Source organism: Zophobas morio, unplaced genomic scaffold (assembly GCF_036711695.1).
Source record: "Zophobas morio isolate AGI-343-1 ecotype UQ-CSIRO unplaced genomic scaffold, CSIRO_AGI_Zmor_V1 ptg000101l, whole genome shotgun sequence".
Taxonomy (NCBI): domain Eukaryota; kingdom Metazoa; phylum Arthropoda; class Insecta; order Coleoptera; family Tenebrionidae; genus Zophobas; species Zophobas morio.
The window spans coordinates 81,888-94,300 of NW_026972206.1; the positions used below are offsets into that span (position 1 = coordinate 81,888).

Sequence of the window (12,413 nt, forward strand, 5' to 3'; positions counted from 1 at the left end):
ATTAAATTTATATATTTATAAACTTTATTCTCTCTGCCTCATTCACGTCTATATCGTATATAAATATATATATTTACGTCGCAAAACATTTCTTCTTGGGGCGTTTTTGAACAGACGGATGGCTCTGCCTACGTAGAACAAGGAAGTACCAAAGCACTGGCTTCGATATATGGTCCTTACAGTGTTATTATTGTTGCAGTTTTCCCCTCTCTCATTTAATTATATTTTTACTTTCAATTCGACTTATTTTTTTCAGCAATTAAAAACAATTTATTTTTTAATTTTTAATTTATTTTTGGTTATTACATTATAAAATTACGTTAATAGTACTTTTTTATTATTATTAAATTTTTATATATATATTTTTTTGAATATCTCATTCTCTTTTACCAGGTAACATCGAATTCAAATACCAATTACAGCCGTTGTGTATTAAATTCTGAATTTTCAATGGCCAGCTTTTCTTCCGGCGAGAGACGGCGGAAACAACAAGCGATCTCAGGTGGGGTGAAAAAATTTCTTTATAAATTATTATAAAAGTAGCGTTTAAAATTTTTTATATTTAAAAATGTCTTTTCATGCCTAAATTACATAAATTACTTTTAATATTTATTACCACTTAATAATTATTTATTTAAAGGGGCTTTTTAAAGTGTTTTGTATCATAATTTTAGTTAGTTTATAAAAATCCTTTATTTTAAAGGCAACTTTAGTTTTCTAAAATTTAACTATTTTAATTATTTAAATTTTTATTAGAATCTTAATTTCTATCTAAATTTGATTTAAAATTTGCTTTGATTTATTAAAAATCTTTTTTAAAACTATTTTATCTTTTTAAAAAATTGGGATTTCATATATTTTATATAATTTTTTAATTTTTACTGTTGATATTTCTACTCGCTTTACTAATTATATATTTTTAAAATTTTCTCCTTTTTATAATTAGCTAGTTTTAAGTTTTATTATAAATTTACCAATCTAATCATTTTCTTAGAAAGGGCATAATTCATAATTGTAGTTATTCTTATAAACAAATTTATAACTAAATGATATTCTTTTTCTATATTATATTCAAACAACTTTTTATATTTATATTTTATTATCATTTTATATATTTTTAACCATTTTTAAAAAATCAAAGATTCTACTTATAAAAAATTATTTTTTTTGTCTTTTTTATGTATCATTAATTATTTAAAGAAAAAATAATTATTTTCTATAGTCATAATTATTGAATGATTATATTTATATATATTTTTTTTCGTTTATATTATTATATAAATAAAAATAAAGACATCCCTTTTTTATAGTTAATTTATCTTAAAAATATTTAAAAATCTACTTTTTTATAATTCGTTCATATAATTTTATTATATCTATTCTTTATGAATTATTATTTATTTATTAACATTTTTAATACTAAATATAATTTTTTATGTATTATTAATATTTAATATCGTTTTTATATATTTTTTATAGTTTTTTTATTATTTAATATTCATTATTTTTTTTGAATTATGTTTTTATTAACTAGTTTACTTATATCTGTAGTATTATTAATACAAATATATATTTTGTATTATATTTTATTAACGTGTTTAACATTTTTATAGTTTTATTAATAAAAATATTTATATTTTTACGTGTTACTATTTATTTATTATATTTTTTCATATTTATAGTTTATTATTATAAATATTTATATTTTTTTGTACTATTATATATTTATTAACGTGTTTATATTCTTTTATACTTTTATAGTTCAAAGTATTTATATTATTATGCATTATTATATATTTATTAACACTTACTTTTTGTGGTTCCAAAGGGGCAATAAATATTGTTTTTTAGTAGATTAATAAAAACTGGTTAATTATTTTTTTATTATTTTTTTACAAATTATAAGCAATTTTTTTATAATTAAAGATACTCTTTTTTAGTTTATTAGTACTAAAAGTATAAATAAGTTTACACTTTATTATCTTTTTATATATTATTAAGAATTTTTATGAACAACAAAAAATAATCTTTTTTATAATTTATTTATTTTAAAAATATATTATCTTGTTAAGTTTTTATTTATTTTTAAGCAACAAAAAAATTCTTTTCTCATAGGATATTTATATTAATAATAGAGTATATTTTATCCTTTTTATGGATTACTATTTATTTATGAACATAATAATAAAACAATTTTATGTATTCATTATATATATAAATGTATATAAATATACGTATATTATCATTTTCCTCATTTATTTGTCAGACAGTGTATAAATATATCTATATATTATGTATTATTATTTATATACTAAAATATATAATATTTAGTATATTATATGTTGTTTTTTTTAGATTTTTGTATTAAGAGCAGAAGCATTTATTAAATTTATATCTATTATTTACTTCTATAATTCTCTTGTATAATAAAAAGTAAAAATATTATGTAATAATTCAAATTATAGCAAAACCTCCTTTTTTTATTTTTATATTTGAATATATTTATTGTAAACTTTTAATAATATAATATTAATGTAATAAAATAAATAAGTTTGTTTATGGATTATTTATTAAAATGTAATTAATTATTTTTGTTTGGAGAAATTTTTTTTATTAGAATCAAAAACTGATGCAAAATATCGTATTTTATTTTTTATTAATTTTGTAATAATATTTTGAATTTTATGAACATTGAATTGTCATATTTTGTATTACTTTTTATCGTAATAATAATAGAAAAATTACTATTTTTTAAATTATTAAATATTTATATAATTTTGCGATTTTTTACAATTTTATAACCATAATAAAAAAGAACATAATTTTATTATTTTTAATTATTTTAAAAATTTTATCAATATTTGGAAAATTCTTAATTTATTATAATAAAAAAATAATAAAATTTACAGTTTCTTGATGAAAATCTTATAGTTGTTGATATTTTTATATATACTTTTTGGTATTATTATATATATTTATTTATATTTTTAAAAACTTCTAAGTTATTTATCATTTAAGATCTACTTTTATCATTATTATAAAATATATCTTTCATTTCTTTATTTATTTTATATTATCTTTTGGTTTTTAAAACTATTCTTATTTATTTGCCAACAGAAAAGAAAAATTATTATATAATTTTTAATTATTGTATAACTTTTTATAAATATTTAGAAAATTTTATAATTATGTTAATAAATAAATCATCATATTATAATACCTTCTATTTCTGTTATAAAATTTTGGATATTTCTTAATTAATTAAATAAAAAATAATTTATTCAGTTTATTATGAAAATATTGTAATAAATTGAATAATTTTATGTTTATTACATTAAAAAAAGTTTTAAAGATAATTATTGTTAACTTTTTTTATCATGATAAAAATTTAAAACATATTATTTTTTCTAAAATAAAGAAAGTGATAATTAATTCGTATATTTAAAAAAATATTATTTTTATAATTGTTTGGAAGTTTTTATATTATTAAATAATAAACAAATAAATATTATTAAAAATTTTTGTTAAAAAAAAATAAATAATAAAAATATTTGTGACCAATTAAAATTTATATAAGTTTATTTTATATGTGTTTCTAAAAAGCGCATAAAGTGAGAGCCTTCACTATTTTTTGTGCTTTGCAGATCTTTTTATTTTTATTTGATATGTTAACGTAAAATAACACAAACGTTATAGAGGGAAAGTTGATTAGTGGAATCTCTATGGGCTATTTTTTGTCCAATCCAACGTTTGGTAGTAGAGAACTAAATAATATGAAAAAAGTTTTATAAAAAAAAAAGTTATATAAAAATTATGAATGATGGTTGACTGGGAAAAATAATACTGAAAAGAATATTTATTTCGTTTTCTTCTATTACAGAAGTATACATAACTTGCGTTAAAAACTTTTCTCATTTTTCTAAGCACTGCTGCAATGCTTTAAGAACAGTGCGTTAATAAACCAATCGCATTGGTTGACACTTTTATGTCAAGTTGCTGTTATTAAATATAAAACTTTAACTTTTTAATTAAAATACATTTCTTTGTATTGCAAATATATTTTATTGGTCGTGCGTTACGCGTTATTTACCAGCAGAAATAGGCAAATAAAGTCTTGCCCACAATTGTAGTGGTATAATTTTAAAGGGCGTTATTGGGATTTTGTATCCAACAAACTCTTTTGTTAAGATGCATTTTTTTTTTTCAATTTTATTTTTGTCGGGAATAAACAAACTTTTTTTACATATATTATTTATTTCATTAATAATTTTTTACTTTTATTTTTTTAATCAGATCACAGGAATTGGGCTTATTAATACAACAAACTTTTGGGGAGTCTATTTTGACTAATTTGTACCCAAATTCACAAATTGATATCTTCGTACAAATAATACAAGCCGATGGGGTAATAATAATAATGATTGTAATATTCATAAATAATACAATAATTAAGGAATTAAGTGTGCAGCTATTTTTGCGTCTCTCTTGCACTTATTGATGCGGGTCTCGTTATTACTACTTATTTCTCAAAAATTTACAAAACTTAATTAGAAGTTTTATTATAAAATCTGAAAAAAAAATCTAACACATAAAGTGATTTCAAAATATAAACTTCCAAATAGGTGTGCCAATGAAAGATTTTGTTGTATGGTGTGCGGCCGGATTTGTTGAAAACACACCAATTGTCGGTCGTTATTTTTATTTTTAATAACTTTTAATGGTTAACTATTGAAAAGTTTTGTGTTACATTTTTAACGTGATATGTAAAATTTAAGCAGTTTGGGGTTAAGTAACCGATCACCATTTATATTAATTTAAAATTATTAATGTAAAGCATTCAAATCATCCCTTCCTATTGGATCCTAATTGAAATTTCTGACTTTTTGGTCCTTTTTCTTTCCCCTTTCGGGCGTCTTTTATTATTATTTCGTGCATTTATTTTAAAAAGAAATAATTAGTAAATGTATTAAACAAATGATTTTTGTTTTATGTGTACTTTTTAACTAAGTCAATCGCTCATTGGCCGCTTCGAAACTTTTTATCCGATGATTAATATTGTATATATTCATAAACATCGTATTATAATGAACAATAATTAACAAGAAAATAGAAGTGTGCAAATTACCCTCAATAAGGAAAAAGAACTCACCCAAAACTTAAATTGTGAGCTATTATCTTTACTATTACCACAATATTAATTGGATGTATTTTCTACATTATCTTTGATTATGGAATGACCAATAGCGCTTTATTTTTATGTACATCATCTATATATTGTCATTTATTGCGCAGACTTCGTCTTATTCGGCTGTTTTCCATTTTTCGAAAAAAAGTCTTTTACCAATCAGCAATTAGCAGCGATCATTATTTAACGTTTGTATGTCCCATTCGTTTTTAAAACCCCAGTCAACTAAGCGACTTCTGGTAATAAAAACTTTATATATAAGGAAATGAAGTTTTGTTATTTTTATAACGCGTTTCTCTGTGTAACTTTACGACGTTCAACATATTTTACAGGTTTTGTACTGGTTATGCAAAATTTGTGTACATGACCGACTATTTTACAAACTTAAAGAATAGCAGCATTATGCAACTTCTTTCTTTGTCGACTAATGCCTCGTGTGTAAATTTTATAAGCCAATGATATTGAAGAGCGCTGGATTAGCGTTTTCCATTAGTGAACTGCTACCCGTTCCGTTGGATTGTGCGGTAATATCAATTCTTTTTCCTTAATTTTTTTTTGGAAGCCTCAACTTCAAAGACACAAGTTATAAAAATTATTAAATATATTGCATTCGACGGATGAAGTTAACTTTTTCGACTTATTTATGCACTATTATCTCTTATTATTGGTGATTTTTTTAAAAACTCCATTAACTGTTTTTAGTTAAGGATTACAATTTTTTTATTGGCGCATAATTTATCAGTTAGTTATTGGTAAATGTTTTACTAATCTTATTCGAGTGTTAAGTTAGTCTCTTTTATACACGTTACATATTCCATACACTTTTCATATTTTAAATAATTTATAGTTATGTTTATATAAAATTTTTTGTTTTATAAACCTAAATAAGTTATTGATTATTTTTTTATATAATGGTCGCTTCTTAAATAATATATATTTGTAAATGTTTTTATAATTTTCTTAAAAAGTTTTTAAGAGAAAAAGAGGAGAAGTGATTAATATATTGTCCTGTAGTAGGAGGGTATACCTATGCATTTAGGGAAGTAGTACAAAATGTGGGACAGCAATGAAACATGTGCTATAACACGTGGCATGCACATGCATAAATCACCTGCACGGAACATGTAACACCTATGTAGGCGAGAACGCGGTACGACCACGAGTTAAGGACATGTGGTGTAATGCACATGGGAACGTGCTTTATCAGAGTTAACTCCAACTGTTTTATTTACATTTTTTCTTTTTCCTTTAATTTTTAATTTATTTATTGTTATATTTAAAAAACTTTTACGAAAATTTTATACTATTGTTAACTGTTTTTTGTTAACTATTAATTTTCTCAGTAAATATTTTACTTTACTATATACATAATAAGTGAGTGACTAATTATAGTTGCTGTTATGATATTCACTGTTTTATTATTCTTTCATTCTTTTTTATTATTATTATTATATAATTTTATTGTTTCTTATTACTATTTTAAATATTATCATAATTATTGTACTAGTATTAAACTTATTTTAGTTGCTATAATTGTTAATACTTTTTTTTACTATTCATTTAATATATTATTGTATCTTTAAATTCATTTTATTACTAATACCATTCTAGTTACCATGATTACCATTACTATTTATTACTGTATTATTATTATTTAGTTATTACTAATACCATTGTTATTGATTAGATATGAATCATCTCGAACTCACTGTTGACGGTCCTGAGTTAACGCTCGCCGTGCTTCCCAGGTCTCAACAAATTGTTCTCTGCCAGGTTCTATTGGCTATTTTTACTAGAAAGATATACATAACTTTGCTTTACTGTTTATATTATTTATATATTTATATTAATGACACCATTGTCTATTATATTTATTATTATTATCAGAGATGGGATCTCGCTTGCATGCGGACTACATGGATTCGGTTTTACGAGTGGCAATGAAGGGCTGCGAAGATTTCTATTCGGTGCTTTTTTTGGCACAATATACTTAATTGTATCTACTTTCTTCCCTCCTTGTGCCAAAGTCACGTGGCTTTGGCAGTTTCCATTACTTTTTTTTTTTTGGCACAAAATCTTACGGTTGCCAAGTTTTTATATAGTCACTTTTTATTATTATTAATTAACTTCATATAATATATTTATTTTTTATTTTATTTGGTTTTAAGTAAAACTTGATATTAATGAAAAAAATATTTTGTTAATACTACTTTTTATTTAGAATTTTAGTTTTTTTAGCTGAGAAATATTATTATACTTATATTATACCTCTATTATAATTTTTTTATTACTTTTGTTTACTTTTAAAAAAACATTTATTAGTGTTATTATATTAATAATTGCTATTATATATTATTAAATGAATTACTTTTATATAAAACTTTACTTTAAAAAATTTTATTATTAATATAATTATAATTGTTATTTTATTTTGTTATTTGCTTCTTATAACATTATTTATTTAGTAAAAAGCTATTAATATTATTCAAATATCACAAAATATACGTAAAAATTTACTTTAATAATTATAAAGAATATATATAAAAAGTAAAAAAAAACACAGCATGGGAATTCCTGAGTACAATTTTATAATTATTTTTAATTTATTTTTTGCATGAATTTATTAATTACTTATTTTTTATATTGGCTATTAACTTTTTATACTTATTTAATTTATTTTTTCTGGAACATAAAAGTTTATAGAAAATACTTATAAATAATCAATTTTTTATAAATGTTAATAATAAATATTATTAACTTTTTATACTTTAAATGTTTTTAATATAAATTTATTTTTATTATGAGTTTTATAATAATTTTTATTTATTTATTATTAACTTTTATATATTTAATTATGCAATAAATTATTTTATATTAATTAGAAGTAAAAAAAATAGTTTATTATAATTATTTTCTAATGTATATTATATAAATTCTTTACTTTTTAAGTTTTATAATACCAGTATATTTTTAATTATTGTAATAATTCGTATAGAATAGTAATGAAAAAAAAAGTTATGATTATATTATTTGAATGAATTATTATTTTTTAATTTTTTTATATTAATTTCTATTTTATAAGTTTTTGAATATTTATATTATTATTAACTTTAGAAAAAAAAAGGTGGTTATAATCAGAACTATAGATAAGCATATATTTAGTAAAAAAAAGTTAATAATAGTAATGAATTTTATATAATGAGGTTTCATTATATATTTTGATATAAACATTTTTATTTTTTTATATCTAAAAATGTTTATTAAATTTAACTTTTTTTATTTTTTTTTATACAGCATTAATGAATTCAGGAAAGTTTCAATATTTACTTCTTATTTTAATATTTATATTTTTTTGTCGATGTTCTAATATATGTTATTTTTTAAAAAAATATATATATTTTTACTTTACATTAAAATTTTTATTTTAGATTAAGTCTTCTTTATTATATTTTATTTATAAATATATTGAAAAACATTATGAAACTCATATTTTATTGTTATTTATTTTTTTTATAGTTTTTATATTGTCCTACACACTTTTCTAATTATATACTATTATTTGATATTTATGTAGTTTATTATATTTTTTAACGTTTATAGTAATATATATAATATATTTGAAACATATTTTATTACTTTTAATAAAAATGTATAATAATAAAATAAAATAACTTTTATATTAGATAAAACTATAAATACGACTTTTAATAAACTATTATAAATCAACACTAAAATAAAAATTATGTATTAATTTTGTTTTTAAGGACTTTTTAATATGTTACAAAAGTTTTATTATAATAAAACTTCTGAGTACAACTTAATATAAAAAAGTTTACAAATAATTTTTTTATCTTTTTTATTATTGTAAAAGTAGTTTTTCAAAAGTATATAGAAACTCTAGTTATTATATTTATAAAATTCAGATTTTGAATTATTTATATGTTCTTTATTTATATTTTTATATAATATACTTTTATGTAGATTTATATTATGAAAATTTGTCATTTTTATATCGAAGCAAAAACTTGTTTAGTAATTTTGCTAAATTATATTTTTTTTATTAAAGAATAGAAAAAAACTCGGTTAATGAATTTTTAGAAAGGCACCAAATTAATATTATTTTTTTTGTGAAGAATAGGAAAAAACTCGTTTCGTAAATTTTAGAATTTCACTAATTGACTTTTTTAATTTTTTTAAAATTTTAATTTTTAAAAAGCTTCTCTATAAATTTATAATAACTTTTATAGGAGCTTATTATTGTTTTTTATATATAATATTTATTTTAGTTAATATTCATCAGAACTTCTTTCATAAAAGAACTTTTAAATAAAAAATAGCTTATGACTCAAAAGTTTTTGACAGATCTATTCGATTTCTAACTGAATTATCCATTTTATAAATTTTTTTTAGATTTATGAATTCAACTTTTTTATTTAATAATAAAGTCGTATCTTTAAAATTTATAAATTTTTAAAGATGCGTTTTACAAAAAAGTTTTAATCTGGATTTTTTTTTAATTTTTTTATAAAGGAAGTTAAAAATTAATATTTTTCAAGTTTACCTTTGGAAATTATAATTATACTAAAAATAATATGATAATATCTTTAGAAGCTAAATAATGTTAGGCTCTTAAAAAATATATTTATATTATTATAATACACAACTTATTACTTATTAAAAGAAATTAGATTTCTAAAAAATCCCATAAAATGCTTATTTACATCGTTTATAAAATAATAAAATTTATATTTAATTAATAACTTTTTTTTAAATTTATGTATTTTTAATTATTTTTAAAGAAACTTGAATTTAAATATATTTGTTTAAAATAAACTTACAAAATAGGTAAACTTGAATTTATAAAATTTTTAAATTTTATTTACTTTAATTCTATAGAATCCACGACTCATTTTATTTTTTTTTTTTTTAATATAATGATTTTGTTTTTCTAAATTCTAATTTTTATTAAAAAATATAATTTTCAGAAGTTAAAATTTCTAATAGCTTATTTACTTTAAGTTTTGTAAAATTATAATTATTTTTAATTTTTTTAAAAAAAAAGATTTTAAATTTATATTAATTAAATTATTTTTAGAAAACATTTAAAATTTTTAACAGATGACCTAATTTTTATTATTTTTAATTCAATAATGCAAAATTACTGTATTGCTCTTTATTAAGATTTTTTAATAATAAATAGTTATTTATTTGCGCAGCTTTTGAAGGAGCTCGTTAGAAATCGAACTGAATTTTTAGCTCAGACTATTTGCTCGTGAATAATCCTACAATAAAAATAAATTTTTTTAAATGATTTTATTTATCGTACACTTTTGTTTGGAATAAAAGAATGCAATATTTTTTTAAGAATTGCTCTTAAAATTTTACATTATACATTATAAAGACTTCTGTTATTCGTGAGTTTTTAAGTAAAAATTCCAAGTAATTTAGTTAATAAAGAAAAGAAAACTTTTTTAAGAAGACTGCAATTTTTTGTAAAGTATGATTCTCCTCTATATTTTGCATTTTGTAATTTTAAAAAATATATTGAAAAAAAAAAACCTTTTTATATTTTTACACAAGGAATTTTACAAGAAGAAAGGAATCAAACAAAAAATTTAGTTACTTATTAACTTCTATTTTGCTGTATTATTTATCTTTTCGCAGAATATTTGTAGGAGACTCGGTACCAGAAATTCTCCTCGGATACTTATAATAGTCGAGTAATTAAGTTGAGCGCAAGTAAAAGTAATTTAAACAAAATCCGGTTTTTATTGTGAAGTATAAAATAATTCAGTCCAAAAGGGAATTTTATCGTGCATGTGCTGATTACGTTAACCGCAGGTAGATGGAGGGGGGGCGGAATTCTGTTTTTCTTTCCAAAGCTTTGGGAAAATCACCCAATGTATATTGTTTTTACACATTAATAAAGTACGAGTAAAAATGAATAAATATTTAAAATTTTGTTTTTAATGCAAAGCAATATGTAAATTATCGAATGAATTTTGACTCTAGTTTAAATAAGTATTAATAAAAGTGAATAAAGAAAAAAATTCTGTTTTTATTGCGAAGCTTAAAGTAATCCAGCGATAGCTTAGAGTAATTAATCGATTGAGGGAAAACTATTTTTGAAGCGAGTATAACCAAATAGCCCGCATATAGTATAAAACTTCCCTATGGTATATGTTAGAAAAAACTACAAAATGTATTTTTTAACATATAGAATGGAAAGTTTGTAGTTTTCTTTGTAACAAAAGTTTGTTTAGCACAATAATGTTTTTAGTATTTTCTATAGCGTACAAATGTTAACCTGCATATACAGTGTATGATTTTGTTTTTTTATTACTCTTTTTGTCCCTATATATAAAAATTTTTTAAAGTTTCAAAAAAGTTATCAAGGTCTTGCTTCCTGATTAAGATTTTAATTGTTGTTCATATTATTAGTCTTTGTTAAACTCTAACTATTATCATCATTGTTAGAGGCAGAACAATGAGCGCGAAAATTGGATAACAAAAATATTTGAGTGCTCCTTAAAAACTAATCAGAGCTATACCAATTAATTAGTTAGTTTGGCTTCAACTTTTTAAGTAACTTAATTTTTTTTTTTTTATATTTGAACATAATAAATTAGGTTAATAAAAGGCAATGTAATAATATTAACTAAAAAAGTATACATCAGTCTCTCCTAAACCAAGTGTTTACGAAAAAATTGTTTTACAATCCTTCGAATTACTATATAAAACTAGCCCTTTATTAGTTTACCTGACTCCAACATTTCAAATAAATTTAAATATTTAATTCTATTTTTTGTACACACTCTATTATATAGATACAGTATCTATTTTAATTTCAGAAGCATGTTATGATGTTAGCTTTATAATAAACTTTTATCGGTAAGCAAAAAAATTCTTTTTATAAAACAATATCTTCAAAAAAATTTTGTACAACCGACGAAATAATATAAAAACTAAAATGAGAGCGACGTTTTTAAATTAAAGGTTTCTACTTTTCAATAGATCCTATTTTATAATTAGATACATACTATATTGAACAAAGCAAAGGTCATGTAATAACACTAGCTTTAAAGCATACAGTTATTTTTAAGTTAAAAAAAAAATTCGAACAAAAACATATAAGTTGTATCACAATTCGATCAATTACTATAAAATGGGGGTCACCGCAGACATCGAGATATTTTTTAAGGGAAAGGACAACCGCAAGGAAGTTGGC

The 12,413-nt window shown here is 20.3% G+C and overlaps 1 long non-coding RNA gene across 2 annotated transcripts; it reads left to right on the plus strand.

The window, feature by feature from the left end:
* Nucleotides 1-10,471, plus strand: LOC135144477 (uncharacterized). Of its 2 annotated transcripts, none has more exons than XR_010283160.1 (7): nt 1-183; nt 394-502; nt 4,294-4,405; nt 4,623-4,688; nt 6,873-6,958; nt 7,073-7,152; nt 10,402-10,471. It is a non-coding gene; the product is annotated as an uncharacterized LOC135144477 (long non-coding RNA). The 2 variants fall into 2 exon arrangements; XR_010283161.1 differs by having other exon boundaries at nt 1-172.
* The last annotated feature ends 1,942 nt before the right edge of the window (nt 10,472-12,413 follow it).